The sequence below is a fragment of the Hirundo rustica genome, chromosome Z (assembly GCF_015227805.2).
Source record: "Hirundo rustica isolate bHirRus1 chromosome Z, bHirRus1.pri.v3, whole genome shotgun sequence".
NCBI classification, from domain to species: domain Eukaryota; kingdom Metazoa; phylum Chordata; class Aves; order Passeriformes; family Hirundinidae; genus Hirundo; species Hirundo rustica.
The window spans coordinates 28,148,854-28,170,454 of NC_053488.1; positions in this window are offsets into that span (position 1 = coordinate 28,148,854).

Genomic DNA, 21,601 nt, shown 5'->3' on the forward strand with positions numbered 1-21,601 from the left:
CCCAAAATCCTCCATCTTGCTCCCATCCACTTCCAGACTAAAAACCCAAACCTACTGTTTTCTCACCCTGTGACAAGCTAAACTACTATCTTTCACACTCTTGTGGCTTGCAATCCTTCCCGCAGTGCAGGAAGCCTCTCCCATGGACAGGGATCAAAGCCAATGTCCCTCTGGGCTCTGTGCCAGGGTCCCAGACTCCCTGTCCAGGTCTCTGACCCTCCAGGGCAGCCAAAGGAATGCCCTGGACTCCAACATCTCCCCCTCCTGTTTGAACCAAAACCACCTCTTTGGTAACCCTGTCCATGGCTTGCCATATGCATCAAAGCAAACACGGCAAGATCATGAGAAGAATTACAAGCCCTACTAAAATGTATATAAATGTTTTTAAAAATCCCTTCCACAATGGTGAAAGGTCAAATAAATTGAACACACCATCCATCCATTCCCCAGTTATGTCTCCAAGTTTGTTTACACTCTCCTGCAATTGCTTGATGTTCTCATGAATGGATTTGGAATGATCTGACAAATTCATGCAGCACATTCTCTCAAATTCCTCATACCCAAGCCTGTGTGTCAGCAACAGATAATCTATTCCCACTCTGTTTTGGAGACTCGCTCGTCTTACTCTGTCAACATCCATTAACATGTCACTCAGTGCAAGAGAGATGGCTCGGACATGTTTGCTCAGCCAACAACCCACCCGATCAATTGTGTCAAGGCCACTCCTGATGCTGCTCGTGGTGAAAAAAGTGCGACTGCAGTTCTCTGAGCCTTGTCCCACGTGTGAACATTATCATCACAATTTGGATCATACAGTTTGATAGATCTTTTTCCTCTATATTTTTGTTCTCTCAGCAATGTCATGTTGGGTGTTAGCAATGAAAGCATTCCAATGCTGCATGGACCACCTTTGACATTTGTGGAGATTGCGGGCCAAATTCCGTCCCCACAGATGAAAAAGATTCCTCTTGACAACTGTGCTGGAACATGGTGGGATGGTTTGTCCGGCACCTTAGTGTAATTACACCAAGATGATGAATTTCTGTAAAAATTGAGGTTTGGAGTGACATCTATTGTTTTGTTTTGTGCCACTCCAGAAAGGCCGAATTTCACACAGAATTGCATTTGGACTGATCCAAGAATTTCCAGTTCCTGAGGTTCAAAAGGAGCCACAGGAAGGAACTTCGTCCAAACATCCCATCTGTCCACTGGATTTACAATGGACTTTGAAATTGCTGGAGGGATGTTCTCTGGAACTGGCCATTCACTCACTGGCAACCCCACCAAACATGTTGAAAAGGGTTTTCCTGGCCTTGAGTGTGTCAAGCAGATGGTATCCAACTCTGATGCACTGGCTAGAGTTTCCCAAACATTCTCTTTTGGTTGGGCTATGGGCAAAACTGCCGCTTTGCTCAAGGCAACCAAGGAGAGAATGAGGCACAAGTATAGTTCTTTCATGTTCAATTGCCTTTTTCCCATGGGAATCCCTAAAAATGCAACAACACCCCAGGTTCCAAAGAAAACCCAAACCTCAACGAAAATTCAATTCCCAAAGTCTCTTTTGCGTGTAGAACAAAGGGATGTCTGCTGTCTTGACACCGGCTCATGTCTGCGTGTCCACTTCTCTTCCTCCAGTCTTGGGGTCCGCGTCTGCTTGTGTCTGGACTCAGTACAGTTTCACGTGCCTTGCCATCACTCACTTCAATTCCCTGTGGAGACACAAGCATATCCCTTGCCCCAAGTTAATAATTTGAATGGCCCTTAAATCTGCCCTGTTTCTGGGTTTCTGACCAAAACCAAAGGATTTTCCTTTAGCTTCACACTTGTGCTGTTTGAACCGTCTGACAATTGGTGGAGTTGGTTCTGCAAAAGAGCCATTTAGAAAATCCAACACATACAAGGCTTTATTCAAGCGCATGTACAGTGTTGCGTCTGCTTCTCCTCTTTTTTGTCTGTCCAAAAGGGATTTCAATGTGTGATGTGTCCTTTCAATGATTGCTTGGCCTGTTGGAGAGTGTGGGATACCAAAGGTATGATGGACACCCCACCTCTTTAGGAATTTGTCAAGTACTTTCCCTACACATGTTGGTCTGTTATCTGTTTTGATTTCTTGTGGCATGCCCAATGATGCAAATGCCTGCAAGAAATGTCGACAAGCATGTTGTGCTGTCTCACCTGTGTGCAATGATGCGAAGACTGCACCTGAAAATGTGTCAACTGAAACATGAACATTTCTGAGTTTCCCAAAGGATGGATATTGTGTGACATCAATTTGCCATAACTGCAAACTGTGAAATCCTCTTGGATTGACTGCTCCCATGGAAGCAGGAGGCTGTACAAGCTGACAATCTGGGGAAGCACTAATGATTTCCTTTGCCTGACTTTTGGAAATGTGAAAAGTTTCCATTAGTGCTTGAGCATTCTGATGGAAGAATGCGTGACTCAATTTTGCCTGCTCAAAAATGTTTGGTAACGTTCTTGAAATTGGGATAGTCAATTTGTCTGCATGTGCATTACTTTCTACTAAAAAACCTAGAAGAGATGAGTGTGCCCTGATGTGAGAAACAAAGTACTTATATTTTCTGTGTTACAACAATTTCTCATGCACAGCAAGTATAAGTACCGCACCTTGGACAAACATCCAGCAAGCTTGCGATCTCTGCAAGTTCTGGACAGTCTTTCTTGAAGTGCCCTTGTTTGCCACACTGGTAGCATTGCCTTTGTTGAAAATTTGCAAATGCATCTTTGGTCACCTTTTCCACTCGATCTCCCAAAACAGTTGCGACATGCTGTGGTGTTCCCACCTTGCTGCATGCCTCTATCATTTCTGCCATAGAGGGTTGGCCAGGCATCGCACTGATGACACATTTGCATTCTGGGCTGGCATTCGCAAATGCAAGACACCAAAGCAAATCTGGCTTCACCCCATCATCACTGATCTGCCTGTCCTCTGCTTGCATGAGACAATCGATGAATGAGGTGAAAGACTATGAAGGACCTTGCTTAATGTCTGTATAAACATTTTCTGTAACTCCTGCCGGTGGAATTTGCACCATTGCCTTCCTTGCTGCATTCTTGATGTCTGTCAACACTTCTTGAGGAAAAAGTCTGGCTTGATGGGCTGGATTGCCCAGTGGTGGATCACTGGCCAATTGTGCAACAGTGAAGCCTGCATTTGTTCCTCCCTGATATTTGTCTTTGAGCTCATTAAGAGCTCTTCTCCATTTTGCTTCCCAGATGATGAACTGGGAGTTGGTGAGGATCATTGAAGCAAAGAATTTGAGGTCAAATGGTGTTAAATCATATATATTAAATGTCCCTTTTAAAAGTTGTTAGAAGAACAGAGACCCCAATCCATTATCACAAATGGCTTTCATCAGATCTTTGACGACTTCATGATCCAATTGCTCCCATCCTGGGTTTGCATCCTGTGCATCATAAGTCATTGGCATTGGCACACTTCTCAAGCCCATAATCTTAAGTGTTTCCCCTTTCAATGCTTTCTTTCTTATTTCAGTCCAATCTGTTGCACTAACTACCCAGGAATCAGTGTATTATCACTTTTGCAGTGTTTGCAGCTTCAATGCTGCTTCATCCTTTTCAGGTTCTACCTGGTTTTGAGGCTTTACCTCATCCTGTTTTGTTTCCTTTTCCTTTTCTTGAGGAACAGAACCCGGGGACTGCTGGGCATCACACAATTTCTCTGCAACACCTTGAAAGGAAAGACTGCCCCCCCCACCCCCCCACCCCCCCGGCAACTGTAGAACACATGAAGGAAGAAAGGATTCCCAAGGAACCTGGGTACCTTTCCCCGGAGGAAAAAGTTGAGAGAAAGAAGACATTGGGTCCTGTTGGAATTCTGAAGCTGCTTCACTGAATTGCCGGAAAAACTCCTTCATAACGACCTTAGATAACAAAAATGATGATGTTTGGCGTGAAAAACCAAATGCTTTTGTTGTCTGGACAGGAATGCCCTCCGAGGCAGTGATGTGGATGATGTTGTCACCAGTGATTGACACGTCTTGTTCTTCTTGTGCAGCTTCATCGTCCCTCAGCGTTGACAGAAGTTCTCTCGGCTTTTGTTTGAATTGCCGTTCCGAAGGAGAAGTTGATTTTTTGTATAAAACTGGAAAAAAGCAGTACAACGTGGTTGCCTCGCTGCTGGAAGGTGCTCCACTCGGTGTGCCTGACGCTCGTTGTGATTGTTGTGGTTTCACAGTCCCGCCCCTAGGTGACAATGACATGTCGACAGCTGGCGTCTGCTGGCTCATGGTACTACATGGATATGATATTTCTTCCACTGCCCCCCTGACAAAGTATGTCGAGTTTTCAAAAAGCCTTTAGTTTCTGGGTGCATTTGTAAAACCGGGCATGATTTTGGACGTGCGCCCATCTGCAGAAACGCAGCAGCTGTGTTTGAATCACCGCGGGCAGGCGATTCCGAGACCAGCGAGCCGCTGGTGGGTGGAGTCGAGCTCCGTGACGTTTTCCGCATGGGGGTGGCACCCTGGAGAAGCTCTCTGCCTTGGCCATGCCCTGTCCCTGCCTGCTCCGCCTCCGCCTGCCCCGCCCCTGCCTGTCCCGGCCTGGCGGCACCTGGCAAAGCGTCCCTTTCCCACTCACGCCCACAGGCCGCCCTCTCTTGCTCGCGGTCAGAATTTCCCCGGCCCAGAGCAGGACTGCGCTTTGGGCCTCGTCCCGCCCCTTCCGCGCCTGTGCCCGGACCCGCCGCTGGTGTTTCTGGGGTTTGTAGTACCCTGCTCGGCGTTTCCCATTCCAACCTGCCCCCTGCACCCCACGACCCCGATGCATCTTGAACTGTGCTGCTTCCCGTAGCTTGCATCATCGGCGTGCGCTGAACCGCCGACATGGATCCAGCCTCCCCCAACGTCTTGGTCCCGTGGCTCGCAAACCTGCGCCGCTCATCTGCTAACTGTTCTCCTCTGTGACCCGCCCCCTCCCGACCTGACGCGCCTCCCGACCGCCATCGGCTGCGTTCCGCGTCCCAGCGAGATCGGTTGGGATCGTCCCCACGCGCATGCACCGTAGCCCCGCCCTCCGCTACCGACTTGGTTGGGACTTGCTGTTCTCCTGGTGCCCCCGCCGCTCCCCCCTCCCCTGGCTCCCCCCTACCCCGCCTGAGCTGTTCCTGTGTGGAAAGGGAAAGGAGCGGCGGAGTGCTGCTGCGCGGTGACTGTGGAGGGGTGAAGGGGCTCCGAGGTGGACTCTGTGTCGGACCTGTCTCCCCCACTTCTTGGGATAAAGGCGTGTGTCCTTAGGAGCTATTTCAAAATAAAGCATGTCCAGCTCCTCCTGGTCACTGGGATGGATTAAAAGTTTCTTCTTTCCTGGGACTGGCATTTGATCGGCTTTGGGGGCTTTTGACGAATTTTTTGTGCTGAAACCTGGGAGAGCTGAGGGCTCTCCCCTCCTCCATCTCCCAGAGGAAGTACTAAACCTGGGGAAAGTAGCTGTCTGTCCCCTCCCTTTGACTGGCTGACAGATAAAGCGCTACTGTCCTCCCCCCTGCCACTTGGCAGCTGCCCAACTCTGGGACTTCCTTCAGTATTCTCTGATATAGCTTCTAACATAGTTCTACCTGCGGACAAGAGCTTTGCAGCTATCTTGTCCTTCTTAGTGGCTCTATCATATAACTCCCTATTTGCTTCCTGCCAAAACCCTGGCTCAAATAGGACACGGGTCTCACAATGAGTATCATTACAACGGACCCAGAGCATCAATGCCTGAACCTCTTTTTCCTTCAGAGCCAAACCGTGTGTAGAAACCACCCCGCTTAGGGCAGCTAAAATAGAGATTTGTTCCTGGGAAGTGGTCCCCCCCATGATCTAGATCCAACTGTTCTTACCAAAGCACAAAGGCTTGGGTTGTCAGCTGTTGTCGAATTCGCCTCAGAGGTCTCCTGATCGCTGACCAGCAGATTTTAGACTGATGGATTCCAGGGCCCTTGGAGATCTGTCAGTCTGGGACGAATTTGAGATGAGCTGCTCTGGCCAGAAATGTTCCTCTTATCTTCCCCGGAGCTGACCGTCTGGCTTTTGATCTTCTAAGAGCTTGCGATGTTCACTGCAGAAGGTTCACTGTGACCCTTTCTGTGCCCCTTTCCAGGGGCCCACCCAGGGATGCCAGTTCTCGGTTTCTCTTCTGAGATTCAAGTGGTTTTAGAGTCTTTTTGCCCTCTGTAAAGCTCTGAGCCAGACGCAAGAAAGAGACGGAGTCTTCAGGTTCTGATTTTTCAAGGTTGCATGCTTTGTTTATTGTTTCTTATCTTACAATTTTCTCAGTGCCCAACTCAGATCTGTGCAGCTACTCGGGCACCTGACGATTCCTCCCGCACTGGGCTGTGGCGTTATCTTTTATACTAATTGTTACGTGTTATTTAATTATCATTATTTGCCAATACCTATCACTTATACTAAACAGGTCATCTCTACTTTGACCCAATCTCCTTAAACTACTTTGTGCCACCATCACTGCAGAAAATGGAGTGAGGGAAGAAGAAAGAAGAAGCAGGAGACAATGCCCAAAATCCTCCATCTTGCTCCCATCCACTTCCAGATTAAAAACCCAAACCTACTGTTTTCTCACCCTGGGATAAGTTAAACTACTATCTTTCACACTCTTGTGGCTTGCAATCCTTCCTGCAGTGCAGGAAGCCTCTCCCATGGACAGGGATCAAAGCCAGTGTCCCTCTGGGCTCTGTGCCAGGGTCCCAGACACCCCTGTCCAGGTCTCTGACCCTCCAGGGCAGCCAAAGGAATGCCCTGGACTCCAACAAGTCCACAGGAAAGATGATCCTCCCTGCTCAAAGCTAATGTATGCTGAAATAGACTCATATTAATAAAAATAAAGTCAGTTTCATTGCTTCTTTTCCATAATTTAATCCATAATGCAGTGAGAGGAAGGAAAATATAAGCATTCTACGTTGCTGTTGCTCCTTCTGGAAACAATGAACCCTAGAAAGAATAGGCAGTGGGAAGCTTTACAAAAATACGAAAATAAAAGACCCTCAAGTGAAAGTGAAAAAAGCAAGGAGTGTACATGAGATAAAGAAAATGGATAGAAATCTGTCATCCCCAAAGGCCACTGGTACAAGGAATCTTGAAAATCTTTTAAGTGACTGGACCTTTCACACCATCTGTGGATGAAGGTATATAACTAAACATAAGGTTTTGTTACTAGATTTTCTACCAGCTGTCTTGGTTTGGAAAAGACAGTTGTCTTCCAGGGAAAGCTGGAGCTTCCCTTAGAATGGAGAATATAAACCCTCTCTCTCCAAATTATTATAATTTTGCAATTAAGGGCCTTCAGGCAAAGATTTGGGAATAGGAATAACAGTTCTTTACTAAGAATATTAAAAATACAAATGTAGTAAAGCAACCAAGCAAATAATCAAAAAAGCCTAGAAACACTGACAGAATCAGAATACGATCTGACACCCTGTTGGTCAGGGTGTTGGTAGCAGTCCAGTTAAGTTTTCCTGGAGTAACAGATGTGGTTCTGTTGGAGTAGAGATGATCCTGTAGAATGGTCCAGTGGTGGCGAGGTGGGTCCAATCTTCCTCTAGGAGTCCAGTGGAGAACAGGCTGTCCTGCTGGTCTGAATCTCGGGTTTTATCCAAGTAGGACTGCTTGGCTCCTCCCACTGGGTGGAGCATCTCATAATGGATGTAATTTTATCAGTCATGTGGTGAGCCTTAATGGCCCATTAACAGCAGATATCCCCCTGGAAGGAGGACAGGTTTTGGAAAAGATGAATAAACACTGCCCCACCTGGTTTTAACAGCTAGCCCATTAACAGAAAGACATCCAACCCTCCCCCTCAGAGTTACAGGATAAGGAATAAACACTTTTTCGACTGGTTTCAACAGACTGGGAATAGAACACATGGGTTTGGTTATATATTGCAACACAGTCCACCAACCTAGAGGCCATGACTTACAAATTTAATTGTTAGAATAGCCCGTACTTGGTACATTCTCTCAGCACTTCTATATTCCAAAGTGCACAGGAGCATCCTCCTCTGCTCAAGAGGATCAAAGATATAGTCAAACGCCAGTCCACACAAAATTGTGTGGACACACAACTAAGTAGTTGAATTCCTTCCTTCTTTAGACAGGTATGATAAGCACTAGTTTCAGGTAACTTACTGGAAAATGAGGAGAAATTGTCATCACTATCCATTCTCACTATCCATACCACAACTGCCAGGAGTCAGCTTGCTTTCTCAGAACAGAAAGTCTCCTGTAGTTCCTTCAAAAAATGCATGGTCATCCTCTACTGAAAGAAGAAAAAGACACCCATTAAAAATAGCCGTCACAGTTGTTACATGGAATTGTCATTGCTGTGCAATAAAAACTTCATAAATTTACAAACGTGAAAGAATGAATGAATGTTCTTGACAGAATGTTGCTCGTCTCATGTGTATCAATGCTTTCAGAAGCAGGTGATATAACATTAGTGGGTCTAGGAAGCATGATACAGGAATGGCACACATTCAGCAGGATTTAGAGTTATTTGATGTGGGAAATTTTAAGACAGCAGCTACTTTTTAGCTTACTGTCCTCCTCTGCTGTCAGGGAACATTTCAGTTTGTATTCCTGAGAGCCACAGCAAACAAAACCACAGAAATACAGCAAGCCCAAACCATTTGGTCATGCATTTGTATATTTGAAAGAATAACATTGGGGTCTTTTTTGCCTTGCTTGACTAAAATAACTACTCCAGAAAATGGGTTTTTCACTATATCCCCAGAGCTCTTCCTCTGTTGTAGCTGATTACTTTGTTTTCTGAACAGGAAATGAAGAGGGTAAAAGGTTGAGAAGGCATCTATGTTAGCACCAATATTGGAAGATTTGATTTAGTAGAGCAGTCCTGGAGTTGGATGTTGTCATCAACTTTCCAAGCATCACATAGGAGTTGAAGTATGTTGGGGATGGATGGAACTACAAGTCTTGAAGGCAGACAACTTATTTAGGTTGTAGAGAATGTCCAGAGCTGTGAGAGAGGATGTCATGCTGGTACATGACACTATAGTATAAGGCATATTTTTGTACACAGATTACTAAATCTTGATCAAGTTGATTTCTCAGTGTTTTCAGTACAATTAGGAGTTTCCTAACACAGTGAAAAAAATTAAATATACTAATCAGCCTCCTGCAGAATAAAATAAAAAATCTGGATATGAAATTACAGCATTCTGATGTTTGTTCAACAGAGTTGTCATCATAAAATAGTGTTGAAAAGACAATCACAATAATATTAAAAATGTATTTCCTTCAGAGAGCCACCATGTAGTAAATGAATGTTGTGTAATTTGGCCAACAAACCATAGAGCATTAAAGCCATCTCTTACAAACTGAGGGTCTAACTATCCATGTATTACAAGCAATAAGCAAAAAGGTGGTGCCAGTCTCTCAGTGACAAGGTACAACTTTGGCTTTGATGAAAGCATGGCATTACCAGTTCACCAGTCCTAATCAAATGATGGGACCAGTGGAACTGCATGGGAGTACAGATCTAAGGACAGCACTGCAGGGATGAATAATAAAAGTTGCACTGATTAACTGGCTTGTCTTACATATATGTGCAAAGTTCTGCTTTGTTCCCTAGGGATCTCACTGCTTTTGTCTGAATTCCAAGACTGGCAGCTGGCCATCACACTGGTAGCTGTGCAAAGTTGAGTGCAGATAGTGAAGGAAGCAAGCTATCTGGTTACTTTCTCAAGATAAAATGCACCCAGGCTCTGCATATGCAGATGGGAAGAACTAATGTACCCCAGGATACCATGACCAGATATGATGTGCTTGGAACTGTAAATACTTGGATGAGGAAGGTGAACTATCCTGGGTTACCATAACAAAGTCTTGTCAAGCCCTACACCACTCTTGTCTTTAGTTATTTTCTTCCTTCAGAAGCCTATTAACTGTGTTCTGAGTAAAGGAGGTCAGGCCTACTCCATACAGGTGGCACAGCCAGGGAGAGAAAATACTTTCATAAGCTCCCAGCACAGGGGATGGGTACACTGTCAAGTATCTGGCTTAGAAACTATAGCAGGGGTTTTGCCTTCCTGAGGTGTGACACTAAGATGGCCTCAATGGATATTCTGCTACAAAAGCTTCTGCTGCCTTCACTTGGACAGGTTCTGTGTCTTTACAGAAGGAGGAAGATGTTCACTTCAAATCAGAGGAAAAAGAAACCCTGCAACCCATGCTAAAAGACTGACAATTTTCAGAAGAAGTTAATATCGAGACTACCACGTTTGATCATATTCAAAGTTTCATCTTTTATAGTCACACTGCTTTTCTGCCTTTCTAATGGATTGCAGATTTACAACAACCAAGAAAAATGTCTGTAAGCTTTTGACACTGTGAAAAGAAGGTAATACTCATCTTTCCCATATGAGATCTAATTTCTGATGTACCAGGGACATAGGTAGGCACCAGTTCTTCTTGTGAGGAATATACTTTGCTTTTGTCAATATCTTTTAAATTTAAAAAGTTGAAAGAAGATAGTATACTCCACAGTACAATAAGTAAGCCAAACCTCAAAGCTGCATATTTGTGCAGAGCCAAACGAGAACAAGAAGGAAAATAAATGTAATTTGAGGGATGAAGGATATGTCAATATTATGCAGAATGAAGAATGGATATTCTATAGGACCAGAATATGGTAATGAGATTATAAAATCATTTGGCATTACTTAAAAGAGTCCCATCCCTTTTTGAGTTATTACTGATCAGTATTTTCTGTCCTGATACATAGAAAAAATCTGCTGTGCCTAGGAGACAAACAAGCTTTATACACTACACCTAGTTACCTGACAGTGTGATACCCACAAAGCTTGCATGAAAGTAATCATACAAGAAAATAAGCACTCTCTGTACTAAGCCAGATCACCTTTTTTGTTGCCTTGTTCAGGCTTTTATACAGAGAAAATAATAGAGTCTCTCAATTTATTCTTTGCATCTTCCTTTTCCAGTATCACTGATGTTTTTGAACCAGGAATAATATGACAAATTACCCTTTAATATATCAGCAACTCTTAAAAGCATATAGCAAAAAAGAAAGAAAAATTACCATCTGAAACAAAATATCTTGAAAAATAAATTCCAAATGTACAAGAAATATTGTTACACAGGGAACATAGAGTATATTTTTGATTTGCTGTAAAAGAATAATAACAAATTTTAGCAAATTGCCTGCAGCTTTAGAACATACATGAATGCTCCATAATCAGTGACCTCAACAATAGTACTCATCTGCCATCCAGTGTCCATTTGCCTTTTTCCCATCTTAGGAGAACACACAATATGAAGCCTGAAGATGAATATCTAACAAGATGAACTCTACATTATTGTATTCTGATTGAATGTAACAGGCAAATTAGAATGCTATCAGAAAGAAGAAAATTAGGGTGAAGAAACTAAAGCGTTATGACTGATCCTAACAAATTATTCAATGAATGGAATCAGAAAAGAATATTTTCTACTCAAGTGTATAACCACAATATGCAAGAATAATTATAGAGTAGAAGGAAATGCCAGTGGAGGAGGTCCTTAAATTTATGAGGGAAAGAAAGCTAGGGGGCATGACATAAAAGTAACACAGACCAATATTCTTTACAGTATCAAATCAATTAGCATATGGAAAAATATTTACTTGCCTATGGAAAAATACTTACTTGCCTATTACCTGAAGACACGAGATGAGTTAATCCAAACTCTATTACATTAAGTGGGAGATAAAAAATAAACTATAATAGAGTGTCTGAATAATAGAATAGATTTAGTGTTTACACCTGGGACAGTAATCAAAAGCTACCCTTACAGAAAGGAATGGAGGAAGGCTAGCAAAGGAATCAGAAGAATGGACAAATGATAGATGAGAAAGGAGATAGATGCAGAGCTACTTTCTACATTGGTTCCTTGAGTATCTGTTCCAATATTATTATCATTCGAATAGAAACACACATAAAAGTAATATCACGACTGTCGGTCTCTGCGATTAACACCGAATGGATTTACAATCCATCAGGACAATGGGACAGTCAGTGGCTTCTGCTTGAACTTCTGTTGACTTTACAGAAATGGCTTGCTCCAGCAGGACAAAAACCTGAAACCCAGCTAATACAAAGACATTCCAAGTGAATTAAAGCTAAGGGATGAAGTTATTTTAATAAAACATGTGCTTCTGTAGATTTGACTGACTGTTGAAAGTTTACTAACAATGGCAAAACAGAATGCAGACAGGCCATTGTTTTAAATATTTCTTTTCTCTCCCCTATCCCCCTACAAGCAATAGATTTTGGCTTTTAAAAGACTGTCTAACCAATAAATTTGACATGACTTGTCACAGATTTCAAAATGAAAAATTGCTGATAGAAAAAGAAAAAGCACAGGGTCAGGTTAGCCTAATATGTCACACTAGGTGTCAGAACACAGCCTCTCTTAAGAATGAAAAAATCATGCAACTGATTTGAAGGGAGCTTGCTTATAAAGGCTGACATTCAAATGGTTCAAGTAAGAGCAACATAAAGGGGGACCAAGACGTCATGTACTCTGGAAAAACAGTCAGAGAAACAGACTCACTATGTGAATACATGGATCTACTTTTTCAAATTTATCACCTATTCAAATGTTTTAAAAATCATACTTACTTTCTGTATTTTGCTTTATGCTGAAGGATCTAAGGCACTTTCAAGCACCTTTGGGAAAACAGTAAGAAGTAAATAAATTCATTATAACACTAATTCAAAAAACCAGCATTTACAGGAACACTTTAATACCTATTCAAAATAATTTCCATATTTTTTGCCAAGCTGCCAGTGAGCAAGTATCTTAGCTAATATTATATATTACTGTTCACTTTAGGATGTGATTTACATTTTTAAAGTTATGCAATGTTTTGGAAAAAACAAAGCTGAAATTTCATATTCATTCATATCAGCATCAACCTCAGAACAGCCTGTACTTTGTAGGGAAAAAATAATCAGGTTTACAGTACCCTAAGTGCAATTCTTTGAACTGTAAACCAGCAGAACCACAAGTACAATTAGGACACATATGTTTGAAAAACACTTGAATTCTTGGCCAATCCTATAGGAGACATCCCAAAATAAAACATTAAAGGCTATGAATCTTAAAGGATAGCTATTTTCCACAGAGATTATGGGCAAATGAGAAAACATAAGGAAGTTTTCCTTTATGTTTCTGTGTATTATGTAAAGCTTGTCTGAATATCTTATTTTAAAAATCAGTTAAGGTATCACCTATTAAATGCCTTTTAAGAAACAAATTCAAATGCATTTGTCTGCTTTTAGCTCTTGTCTATTTTACTGCAATGAATTATGTCTTATTCAAATACTCTTTAAAAAACAATCTTCAAACACAACATCCATTAACATACAGTAAGGTATGGGAAAAACACTAAAGGCTCATCTTATCATCAGTTCCAGGTGTTTGAGGGACATGTAAAAGGGCACCAAAGCCACTTGTCTATAATTTATTTAGATCTTCATTTACATATTATGCCTTCTATATAGACAGAAAACTTAACAGATGATAGCCATATTATAATTAGGGTGCCATATTGATCCCAGATCAATCATATCAGAATCAAAATAACTTCAATTACCCCCATATAGACTGTTCCTATTACTGAGATTAGGTAAGAACTGTCCCTGTGGGAGATGACCTCTCATTACCACTTATGTCAAAGCTCCAGATCATAAAATCTTAAAGGAATGTGAAGTTCTCTTTGAGGAATGGGCCTAATAATACATCTTATTATGCTGAGATACATGTGAAAGAAAAATAGCTTATAACTTGTAGAGAAAAATAAGATTACACCTGAATTTCATCTTGTCCAAGACTTGAGACATCAGTTTCTAGCCCAAGACATGCAATAAACCAAAGTCACCTTATGAGACATGAGAGGAGAAAGAGGAGGAAGGCATTCATTCTGCCTTTTTGTGTTAATCCAAGATGCACAAATTGAGAAATATGTTGGTTTCTCAGCCAGAAACAGACCAGAAAGCATAACCTTAGAAAGAAAAGGGTACTTTCACATGAAACTCCTTGGTCCAGTCTTAGGCATGTGCATCACTCCAAGTGTCCTAGGTTACAATGTAAGATGTGCCCAAACTATGTATTCTATCACCACCTACATGAGCTGTTGAAACTAGGTTGGGCAGTGTTTCCCGTGCCCCCTCCCTCCAGACCATCTTCTGTTAATGGCCCATCAATGCCCTGCTGCATGACTCATAGATAACTCCCTCCAGGAGCTATCTCTGTTTAATGGGCAATCAAGGACCCACTGCAAGACTGATAAAATGATATCAGCCCATTGTGAGATGCTCCACGCCCAGGGGGAGGAGCCAAGGATTCCCACCTGGATATAATCTGGGCCTTGGGACAGCACAGGCAGCCTTACTCACTGGATTCCCAGAGGACAAGAGCTACCAGACCTTTCTTTGGGATCACTGCTTCAACAAGACCACTTCATCTGGACTGCTACCACCACGGTTTCAGGTTGTATTCTGACTCTGACAGTGATCTTTTGTACTATTGCATGTGTTTTGTTTTATTTTATTTTATTTTACCTTTTTTTCCTCTCCTATTAAATTGTTTTTTCTGACTTGGAGTCTCTCGCTGGTTTTGCCTTCAAGCCAGTACATATATTTTGGTGCCCAACGTGGGGCAGGAGGTACTGAGAAAAGTCAGAATTACAATTTTGTAGTGAGAAAAAAACCCCAAACAAACAGCTGTCCGCTATGATGCTCAACATGCTTTCATATATCTTATACCTAGCTCTCTACATTTTCCCGCACATGGGGCAGTATTTGCCGGTCTTAATGCTCATGTGTAGACCAGGGTATTGAGACATAAACTTTAGAGAATTAAGGATTTTTAGAGGGGTTAAGATTTTAGTTAGAGATAAGCTTTGCTGAAATTAACTAAAGTAGATAGGTAGGCTTTGCTGAAATTAAAAGTTAGTAATTAACTAAGAGAAATTTGGTTTGGGATCACTCTTCCATATTAGAATAACTGATTACTTGTCAACTTTGTTTGGTTAGCTGTGTTTATAATGAAGAATCCAGAAACTGATAAATAGCTTTTAGGAACATAAGATGACTGTAGGCCTCCTCTGCCCAGAAACTCATTGAACAGTCACGAAGACAGGAAACAGGAGCCCTACCAAGGGTTCATTTATCACATTTGCATTGAAAAGGTAGAAAGGTCAGAATGAGGAAGACTTCTTTACTTCCTCATTTTGGGGATCCCTCCCCAAGAAAAGGACCACTGACCCATTTCAAAGAACAAACTACGCATGCTTAATTACCATACGAAGCGGGGAATGGGATGTACCAGGGTTATGAATATGCATTTGTGTTTTGGGTATTCAATACTTTTGTAAATAAAAGGACTCTGTAATCACCTGTAAATTGTGGTGTGAATTTGGGAGCTATCCTGCACACTGTCTGGCACCGTAATAAACAGTACGGTACCAAAATTGCTTTATTGGTCTATGTTTATTGTATGATGACCTCTGAGGCAATGAGCATCATTCTGAATATATACTCTATTTTGTTTTCTTGTTCTGGTCCAGAATGCTACATCTGGACTCTCAACAATGGCACCCAGCCCCTGTGGGGAGGGGTAAAGAATGATTTTTTCCAGTCCTTTAGGCCTGGCACAGCAGTTTTCTAAAGAATTTAGTTCCCTGTAGGTGCCAAGGACAGCATAATATTGTTGTTAGTTCTGCTTTGTCTTTTCTGCATGGCCTACACCATGCTCAACATGCTTAGAAATCAAACACTACATGGGCTGGTGCAGCGTCTCCTTGAGGAAGAGGGAAAAAGAAACAAATGCAAAACAACGGCATCCGTGTCTACACAAACTGTCACAGAGAAAACAGGAACCGCATCTACGCAGACTGTCACAGAGGAGAAAGGAACCAAAACCAAAGCAACAGTATCTGCATCTACTCAGATCATAACAGAGGAGAAAGGAACCAAAACCAAAGCAACAGTGTCAGTGTCTACACAAGCTGTCACAGAGGAGAAAGAAACCAAAGGTGCCATCAGCATCTCCACAGAAACTGTCACCGAAGCAGAACAACCTAAACCAGTGGCAGTTGCCCCTGTTCAGAAGAGGAAATCAAAGAGCAAATCAGTCCGCATAGTGACTGATGAGGATGTGGCAGGACCTTCGCACCCAGCAGAAGAGACAGAGCCAGAGATCATCACCCGCTCTCTATCCCTGGGTGAACTGCGTGACCTGCGGAGGGAATTCACCCGCCAGACAAACGAGTCCATCCTGACCTGGCTGCTCCGCATCTGGGACGCTGCAGCCAATGACACCATTCTGGATGGAAGTGAGGCCAGGCAACTGGGATCGCTGTCTCGGGATGTGGTCATTGACCAGGGGATCGGGAGAACCCAACAAACTCTCAGCCTCTGGCGGCAACTGCTAACAAGTGTGAGGGACAGATACCTTTGTAAAGAAGACCTCCAGGTGCACCAAGGAAAATGGAGCACAATGGAACAAGGTATCTGATGCCTGAGGGAATTGGCTGTGCTGGAGATCATTTTCTCAGAAGATGAGAGATTTCCTAAAAGCCCAGATGATGTCCAGTGCACATCGCAGATGTGGTTGAGATTTGCACGGCTTGGACCAGAGATGTACTCCCGTTACCTGGCAACGCTGCAATGGAGGGAAGGTGAGGACAAGGTGGGCGTCTTGGTCAATAAACTAAGAATTTATGAGGACACTGTCACTGCCCCATTTCGTACCCATGTCTCATCCGTGGAAACAAGGCTGGTTGAGCAAGTGGAGTTTGATTGAAGAGGGCCATCAGAAACTGAAAAAGGAACTTAAGGAAGAAATTTACCACATCTCGCCAGAACCAACAAGAGTCTCTGCCATTAGGAGCAGGTATCTGCCAGCCAGGGAGAGAGGATACACTCCATGGGATAACCTCTGGTCTTTTCTTCGGGAGCCTGGAGAAGACATGAGGAATTGGGATGGAAAACCCACCTCCTCCTTAGCAGCCCGGGTATGTGAACTGAAGAGAGAGACACCTACCACAAAGAGCTCATCTAGAGTCAACGCTGCTCCAGTCTCTCAGGCACAGAACTCCAGACAGTATAGGATGATATGAGTGATCCTCTTGAAGGGACCTCAGGAACATATTTACAGGAAGAGAGTAACATGTACCATGACCAGGAACAGAGGGGCCCTGCCTCTAGCCAGGTAGAGGAAAGGGAAAATGGGATCTATTGGACTGTGTGGATTCGGTGGCCTGGCACATCTGACCCACAAAAATATACAGCTTTGGTTGACACTGGTGCCCAATGCCATCAAGGTATGTAGGAACAGAATCCATTTCTATTTCTGGAGTGACAGGAGGGTCCCAGCAGCTGACTGTATTGGAGGCTGAAGTGAGTTTAACCGGGAATGGGTGGCAAAAACACCCCATCGTGACTGGCCCAGAGGCCCCATGCATCCTCGGCATAGACTATCTCAGAAATGGATACTTCAAAGATCCAAAAGGATATCGCTGGGCTTTTGGGATAGCTGCTGTAGAGACAGAAGACATCAGACAACTGAGTACCTTGCCTGGTCTCTCAGATGACTCCTCTGCTGTGGGACTACTGAGAGCTGAAGAACAACAGGTACCAATCACCACAGCAACAGTACATCGTCGGCAATACCGCACCGACAGAGACTCTGTGATTCCTACCCATGAGATGATTCGTAAACTGGAGAGCCAAGGGGCGGTCAGCAAGGCTCATTCACCTTTCTACAGCCCTATATGGCCAGTGCATAATTCCAGTGGAGAATGGAGACTGGCGGTGGATTACCGTGCTCTGAATGAAGTCACCCCACCACTAAGTGCTGCTGTGCCAGACATGTTGGAGCTTCAGTACGAGCTGGAGTCCAAGGCAGCAAAGTCGTATGCGACCATTGATATTGCCAATGCCTTCTTCTCCATTCCTTTGGCAGCAGCGTGCAGGGCCCAGTTTGCCTTCACCTGGAAGGGCGTACAGTACACCTGGAACCGACTGCCCCAGGGGTGGAAACACAGCCCCACCATCTGCCATGGACTGATCCAGACTGCACTGGAAAAGGGTGAGGCTCCGGAGCACCTACAGTATATCGATGACATCGTTGTATGGGGGAATACAGCAGGGGAAGTCTTTGAGAAAGGAGAGAAGATCATCCAGATTCTGCTGAAAGCTGGTTTTGCCATCAAGCGAAGTACGGTTAAGGGACTGGCTAAAGAAATCCAGTTTCTGGGAGTCAAGAGGCAAGATGGACATTGCCAGATCCCCACAGAAGTAATCAATAAGATCACCGCAATGTCCCCACCAACCAGCAAGAAGGAAACACAAGCTTTCCTAGGTAACATAGGTTTCTGGAGAATGCACATTCCTGAGTACAGCCAGACTGTGAGCCCTCTCTACCTGGTCACTCGCAAGAAGAACGATTTCCACTGGGGCCCTGAACAGCAACAAGCCTTTGCCAGATCAAGCAGGAGATCGCTCATGCGGTAGCCCTTGGCCCAGTGAGGACGGGACCAGAGGTGAAGAACGTGCTCTACTCACAGCCAGGAACAATGGCCTGTCTGGAGCCTTTGGCAGAAGGTGCCTGGGGAGACTCGGGGCCGACCACTGGGATTCTGGAGCCGAAGCTACAGAGGATCTGAAGCCAACTACACTCCAACAGAAAAGGAAATCTTGGCCGCCTATGAAGGACTTCAAGCTGCCTCAGAAGTAATTGGCACTGAAACACAGCTGCTTTTGGCACCCCGACTACCAGTGCTGGGATGGATGTTCAAGGGAAAAGTTCCTTCCATGCATCATGCCACTGACACCACATGGAGCAAATGGATTGCCCTCATCACACAGCACGCCCATATTGGAAACCCAAATCACCCTGGGATTCTAGAGATAATTACAAACTGGCTGGAAGGTGAGACTTTTGGATTATCTTCTGAAGAAGAGGAAGAAGAAGTGACACATGCCGAGGAAGCCCCACCGTATAATGAGCTATCGGAGACTGAATGACAGTATGCCCTCTTCACTGACGGTTCCTGCCGAATTGTAGGCGCTAACCGGAAATGGAAAGCTGCAGTATGGAGCCCCACACGACAAGTTGCACAAGCTACCGAGGGACAAGGTGGATTAAGTCAGGTTGCAGAACTTAAAGCCATCCAGCTGGCTTTGGGTATTGCCGAAGGAGAGAAGTGGCCAAGACTCTATCTCTACACCGACTCGTGGATGGTAGCTAATGCTCTGTGGGGATGGCTGAACCACTGGAAAAAGGCCAACTGGCAGCGCAGAGGGAAACCCATCTGGGCTGCTGAGATTTGGCAAGACACCGCCACCCAAGTAGAGAAGCTGACCGTGAAGGTTTGACACGTGGACACACATGTGTCCAAGAGTCAGGCTAATGAAGAGCATCACAACAACGAGCAGGTGGACAAAGCCACCAAAGTGAAAGTATCAGAGGTGGATCTAGACTGGCAGCACAAGGTAGAAGTATTCCTAGCAACATACCGATGGGCCCGTGACCGAGGGGTGGACCTTACTATGGACAACATCTCACAGGTCATCCACAACTGTGAGACCTGCGCTGCAATCAAACAGGCCAAGCGGGTAAAGCCTCTGTGGTACGGTGGACGATGGTTGAAGTACAGGTATGGGGAGGCCTGGCAGATTGACTACATCACCCTTCCCCAAACCCGCCAAGGCAAGCGCTATGTGCTGACTGTGGTGGAAGCCACCACTGGATGGTTGGAGACCTATCCTGTACCTCATGCTACTGCTCGGAATACTATCTTAGGCCTTGAAAAGCAGGTCTTGTGGAGACATGGCACTCCTGAGAGAATCGAGTCAGACAATGGGACCCATTTCAAGAACGGCCTTATAAACACCTGGGCTAGAGAACATGGCATTGAATGGATATTTCACATCCCTTATCATGCACCAGCTGCTGGGAAAGTTAAACGCTGCAATGGATTGCTTAAGACTATCCTGAAAGCACTTGGTGGGAGAACTTTCAAAAATTGGGAAGAACTTAGCGAAGGCTACCTGGATGGTCAACACTTGAGGGTCAATCAATCGAGCTGGTTCTGCCCAGTCTGAACCCTTGCACACAGTGGATGGAGATAAAGTCCCTGTGGTACACATGAAAGGCGTTTTAGGAAAAACTGTTTGGATTAATCCCACCTCAGGCAAAGGCAGACCCATCTGTGGGATTGTTTTTGCTCAAGGACCTGGTTCCACTTGGTGGGTAATGCAGAAAGATGGGGAAACCCGTTGTGTACCACAGGGAGACCTAATTTTAAGTGAGAACTGTGTGTAAGGTTTCATTCTGTATATGTGTATGTATAAGCATGTGTATATTTATCTATCTAGCTGTAAGAATGTATTAATTTGGGTATGATGTAGTTGGTCATAGAATAAGGGTGGATTATGTCCTAGGTTACAATGTAAGATGTTCCCAAAGTATGTATTCTATCACCACCTACATGAGCTGTTGAAACTAGGTTGTGCACTGTTTCCCTTGCCCCCTCCCTCCAGACCATCTTCTGTTAATGGCCCATCAATGCCCTGCTGCGTGACTCATAGGTAACTCCCTCCAGGAGCTATCTCTGTTTAATGGGCAATCAAGGACCCACTGCAAGACTGATAAAATGATATCAGCCCATTGTGAGATGCTCCACGCCCAGGGGGAGGAGCCAAGCATTCCCACCTGGATATAATCTGGGATTTGGGACAGCACAGGCAGCCTTACCCACTGGATTCCCAGAGGACAAGAGCTACCAGACCTTTCTATAGGATCACTGCTTCAACAAGACCACTTCATCTGGACTGGTGCCACCACGGTTTCAGGTTGTATTCTGACTCTGACAGTGATCTTTTGTATTATTGCACACATTTTATTTTATTTTATTTTATTTTATTTATTTTACCTTTTTTTCCTCTCCTATTAAATTGGTTTTTCTGACTTGGAGTCTCTTGCTGGTTTTGCCTTCAAGCCAGTACACCAAATCTGCTGGACCCTGTCTCAGAAGGGACTCAGTGGCCCTTGGCTTTATTACTGATAACCTCAAAAGTGTGCAAGGTTAAGAGCTATCATTGGGAGTTCTCTCATTTTGTATTTTTGGCTTTTATTGTCTTGTGTAACAGGGACTAAATTTCATAGGCCTTACCATGACATAGAAACATCTGATTACAGGAAAATGAGTGAAAACTGTGGGGTTCTTTTTTCCTTTTTCGTTTTCTATCTGACAAGAACTGTTCTGAGCAACATACTAATATTGTCCCTTTGGCCACGGCAGTGATCCCTGTGTTAAATAAACAATACACAGCAACAGGTCCCCTACCTTCCCAATTTCACCTAAAGTTTTCGTGGCATATTCTTCCAACAGACTTCACCCCTGTGACCCCCCCCCCAAAGAATCAGTCAGCACCACCTATTTGGAGGAAGAACTAAATAGTCAATCCATGAGTATAAAAAGTAAGGCTACAACAAGGGCACATTTTAATCTTTCTAATCTTTGTGTTATCACAA